A 5,448-nucleotide genomic window follows, 5' to 3' on the forward strand; every position below is an offset into this window, starting at 1 on the left:
TTTTACTAGTAGATATTTCGGTATGCCATTGAGAATAATTAACCATAATATTATCTAGGATTTTAGTAGCTCCTCCTAAAGTGATTTCCATAAAAGTGCCTCCCGCGGCTGAATCTAAAAGATTCCTAGAAGCAAAATTCAATCCAGCATAAAACATTTGTATGATCATCCATAAGTTTAATCCATGAGTAGGGCAATTACGTATCATTAATTTCATTCTCTCCCAAGCTTGTGCAACATGCTCATGATCAAGTTGTTTAAAATTCATAATATCGTTTCTAAGAGAGATGATCTTAGCGGGAGGAAAAATACTTAGAGATAAAAGCATATTTGCACTTATTCCATGAATCAATACTATTTTTAGGCAAAGAAGGAAACCAAGTTTTAGCATGATCTCTAAGCGAAAACGGAAATAGCTTCAATTTAACAATATCATTATCCACATCTTTCTTCTTTGGCATATCACACAAATCAACAAAGTTGTTTAGATGGGTAGCGGCATCTTCACTAAGAAGGCCAGAAAACGGATCTTTCATGACAAGATTCAGCAAAGCAGTATTAATTTCACAAGATTCAGCATCGGTAAGAGGAGCAATCGGAGTACTAATAAAAGCATTGTTGTTGGTATTGGAAAAGTCACACAATTTAGTATTATCTTGAGCCATCGTGACTAACAATCCAACACACAAGCACACACAGAGCAAGCAAAAAGAGGCGAACGGAAAAGAGGGTGAATGGAAAAGAGGGCGAATAAAACGGCAAGGGTGAAGTGGGGGAGAGGAAAGCGAGAGGCAAATGGCAAATAATGTAATGTGAAGGATAAGAGTTTGTGATGGGTGCTTGGTATGTCTTGACTTGTGCGCAAACCTCCCCGACAATGGCGCTAGAAATCCTTCTTGCTACCTCTTGAGCTTGCGTTGGTTTTTCCCTTGAAGAGGAAAGGGTGATGCAGCAAAGTAGCGTAAGTATTTCCCTCTGTTTTGAGAACCAAGGTATCAATCCAGTAGGAGGTAACACGCAAGTTTCTAGTACCTGCACAAACAAACAAGAACTTCGCAACCAACGCGATAAAGGGGTTGTCAATCCCTTCACGGTCACTTACGAAAGTGAGATCTGATAGAGATAATAAGATAAATATTTTTGGTATTTTATGGTATAGACTGGAAAATAAATATTGCAAAGTAAACAACTATGGAAATAGAAAATAGATAGCAAAATAATATGATGGAAGATAGACCCGGGGGGCATAGATTTCACTAGTGGCTTCTCTCAAGATAGCATAATCTATGGTGGGTGAACGAACTACTATCGAGCAATTGATAGAAAAGCGAATAACTATAAGAATATCTACGCATGATCATGTATATAGGCATCATGTCCGCGACAAGTAGACCGAAACGATTCTGCATCTACTACTATTACTCCACACATCAACTGCTATCCAGCATGCATCTAGAGTATTAAGTTCATAAGAACAGAGTGACGCATTAGGCAAGATGACATGATGTAGAGGGATAAACTCAAGCAATATGATATAAACCCCATCTTTTTATCCTCGATGGAAACAATACAATACGTGCCTTGCTGCCCCTGTTGTCACTGGGAAAGGACACCGCAAGATTTAACCCAAAGCTAAGCACTTCTCCCATTGCAAGAAAGATCAATCTAGTAGGCCAAACCAAACTGATAATTCGAAGAGACTTGCAAAGATATTTAAATGCATAAAAGACTTCAGAGAAGAATCAAATATTGTTCATAGATAATCTTTCTCATAAACCCACAATTCATCAGATCTCGACAAACACACCGCAAAAAGAATTACATCGAATAGATCTCCAAGAGAATCAAGGAGAACTTTGTATTGAGATCCAAAAAGAGAGAAGAAGCCATCTAGCTAATAACTATGGACCCAAAGGTCTGTGGTAAACTACTCACACATCATCAGAGAGGCTATGATGTTGATGTAGAAGCCCTTCGTGATCGATTCCCCCTCCGGCGGAGCGCCGGAAAAGGCCCCAAGATGGGATCTCATGGGTACAGAAGGTTGCGGCGGTGGAAATAGGGTTTAGTGGTGCTCCTAGATGTTTTCAGGGTATATGGATATATATAGGAGGAAGAAGTATGTTGGTGGAGCTGCGAGGGGCCCATGAGGGTGGGGACGCACCCTCCTACCTCGTGGCCTCCTCGCTTCTTTCTTGACGTAGACTCCAAGTCTCCTGGATCACATTTGTTCCAAAAATAACTCTCCCGAAGGTTTCATTCCGTTTGGATTCCGTTTGATATTCCTTTTTTGCGAAACACTGAAATAGGCAAAAAAAACATCAATTTGCACTGGGCCTTTGGTTAGTAGGTTAGTCCCAAAAATAATAATAATAAGGTATAGTAAAGCCCATTAAACATCCAAAACAGATAATATAATAGCATGGAACAATCAAAAATTATAGATACGTTGGAGACGTATCACCTTGTTGCACCTTAGTTACATTTTTTACTTGTTACCCGTTACGAATTATCTTATCACAAAACTATCTGTTACCGATAATTTCAGTGCTTGCAGAGAATACCTTGCTGAAAACCGGTTGTCATTCCCTTCTTCTCCTCGTTGGGTTTGACACTCTTACTTATCGAAAGGACTACGATATATCCCCTATACTTGTGGGTCATCAGTCCTCACACGCCCAACCCTTTGCTTCATCGACAGATTGCTTTGCGGCCTTCTTCTCCATCTTATACTTCTCTATATTGTCTGCACTCCTATCCAGGTATAGGCGTCTGAAACAATCTGTCTTCTCTTTAATCGCCTTATGGACATCATCATTCCACCACCAGGTATCCTTATCATCGCTTCTCCTTCCCCTGGACACTCCAAACTCCTCTGAGGCCATCTCAGGAATGCAAGTCATCATCTTCATCCACACATTGTCCGCATCCTCTCCTTCCTCCCAAGGGCCCTCCTTAATGACCCTCTCCTTGAAGGACTGAGCTATGTCCCCCTTGAGCTTCCACCACTTCATTTTAGCGACTTTGGAATGTTTATCTCGCTGGACACAAATCCAAAAGCGAAAGTCAGCAACCACCAACTTATGTTGAGGTACAACACTCTCTCCAGGTATCACCTTACAATCTAGGCATGCACGTCTATCTTCTCTTCTCGAGAGGATGAAATCAATCTGGCTAGAGTGTTGGCCACTACTAAAAGTCACCAGGTGTGATTCTCTCTTTCTAAAGAGGGTGTTAGCTACAATCATGTCATGGGCTAGAGCAAAGCTTAAGACATCTCCTCCTTCTTGATTCATGATGCCATAGCCAAAGCCCCCATGCACCCCTTCAAAACTTGTGTTAGATATAGCCACGTGGCCATTGAGGTATCCTCCTACGAAGAGCTTCTTGCCAATCGGTAAACTCCTAACCATGTCTTCCAGGCCTTCTCAGAACTCCATCTTGGTGTTCTCGCTGTGGCCTACTTGCGGGGCATACACGCTGATAGGATTAAAAACTAAGTCCCCAACTACCGGCTTGACCAGGATAATCTGGTTTGCACGTCTCTTGACGTCTACCACTCCATACTTGAGGCTCTTGTTGATCAAGATGCCTACGCCATTTCTGTTTGCAACCGTCCCCATGTACCACGGCTTGAAGCCGGTTTCCTCCACCTCCTTCGCCTTATGTCCCCTCCATTTGGTTTCTTGGACGCAAACGATATCAACACCTCTCCTCAACGATGCATCAACTAGCTCCCGAAGCTTCCTTGTCAGAGACTGCACGTTCCAGCTACCTAAGAGAATCCTCCTATGCTCGGCTAGCTCCCTTACCCTTCGCACTCGTCGAGTCAAATGCGAAGACCTTTGCTCATTTTGCACTACATTCGGGCGCCGATGTAGCGCGCCACTAAGGATGTGACAATCCGATCCTCACTCACTTACCATATCCAGATCAAAATACGGCGCGGCACCAGGGGGTTGACGGCCCGGCCCTTGCCCATTTGACACCATACCCGGGTTTCGATGTGGCGCGTCGCTGAGAGGGTTACGCCCCAAAGAAACTCTTTTGGGTTTCATCTCCATAAGAGAGACTGAGTTTTTACGTTGGCTCGCTAAGTCTATCACAACCCTCCTCCTCTACATGGCTTGGGACCGGTTATGTTGAGACAACATAGGCGGAGTTATGCTAGCAAATCAGTTGTTTTTCACAAATTTAATGTTCACTATTATCTTTTAATAATTTCACACAAACGAAGTGAATTCAAATCACTCTCGTATTTCACAGCAGGACGGGCTCAAAACAATATTTAATGGATCCTGATAAGTGTCATACGTGTGGCACAAACACATGACAAGTTTAGTGACGTGAGGATGCAGCTTTAGTTGTCAAGCATGACAACTTTTTCCGGATGACAAGTTTCAGTTTTTTATGATTTTTTTATGACAATTTTAGTTGTAAAAAACGTAAGAGTCGGAGTGCTGAGTGCCACACGTGGGGCACTCATCACAAATGCGGCCTCGCAGGAAATACACACCATCAAGCTGAAATCATGCACGGCCAAATGGTTAACTTCGCGCCCATCAAGGAGTTTTCGGATCAATCTGTTCAATGGACTGCTCGGAAGCTTGCGGTTCATACTCTGCTTCCCTGTCAGGCACTCCCTCGGCCGCACAGATCTGCCCATCAGCGCTGGCCGCCGCCATGGGGAGCAGTTGATCTGCTATTGTGGCCACGCTAGGTAATGCGGCGGCTCCATTGGAATCTCGTCGTCGTTGACCTCTTCTAGCATGGCGGCCCTGGCTCGGCCAAATCCCCAAGCCTGATTCAGATTTCAAGCAAATCTCGACCAAAGGAAAAAAAAAAGCAGAGCCGTGTGATGCACAGGGGATTACCTCCTAATCGGTTGCATCTTGACGATTCTCTGGCACACAATTCAATGCACCGCATCCCAAAAGACAGCCCGAACCGCCCAGATATCGTGCTCATGTGTGCTCGCGACCAGAAGCACCGCGCCCGCTCCAGTAAGTGCCTTATGTGAAGAGGATGAACACCACCCACGAAGCCAACTTTGCAGAACGCCGGTAGGCAATTTTGTGCAAAAACAATGAAGGCACCTACTTGTAGCTTAAGCAGCTACATCATTCTCAGGCAAATTAATTAAAAACATACGAGCGTTTTAGCATAAGCGACTACATCATCTTTAGGCAAATTAAATGGCTGCAGATGAGCGTGTTAGCATAAGCGGCTACAACATCTTTTGGAAAATTTGATTAGGGAAGTTTTAGCATAGCAGGTTGTTGCCTATGTAGTGTTCATGCATATGGGAATTGTTGCCTACATCGTTCAGAATGTCGCGAAATAAACTTGCTCAGTTCTCTGGATGTTTTGCCTACATGATATTGATACGAGACACAAGCAGTCCTAGAGTTTTTTGTTTTTGTTTTTTTGCGAGGAAGCGGTGCTAGA

At 43.5% G+C, this 5,448-nt stretch overlaps 1 pseudogene; it reads right to left on the reverse strand.

Annotated features, from left to right (window-relative positions):
• Positions 1 to 2,663: 2,663 nt before the first annotated feature.
• On the reverse strand, positions 2,664 to 4,058 carry LOC125534855 (uncharacterized; annotated as a pseudogene).
• Positions 4,059 to 5,448: the final 1,390 nt, after the last annotated feature.

This window comes from Triticum urartu, chromosome 2A (genome assembly GCF_056163025.1).
Source record: "Triticum urartu cultivar PI428250 chromosome 2A, HENAU_Tu73, whole genome shotgun sequence".
Classification (NCBI taxonomy): Eukaryota; Viridiplantae; Streptophyta; class Magnoliopsida; order Poales; family Poaceae; genus Triticum; species Triticum urartu.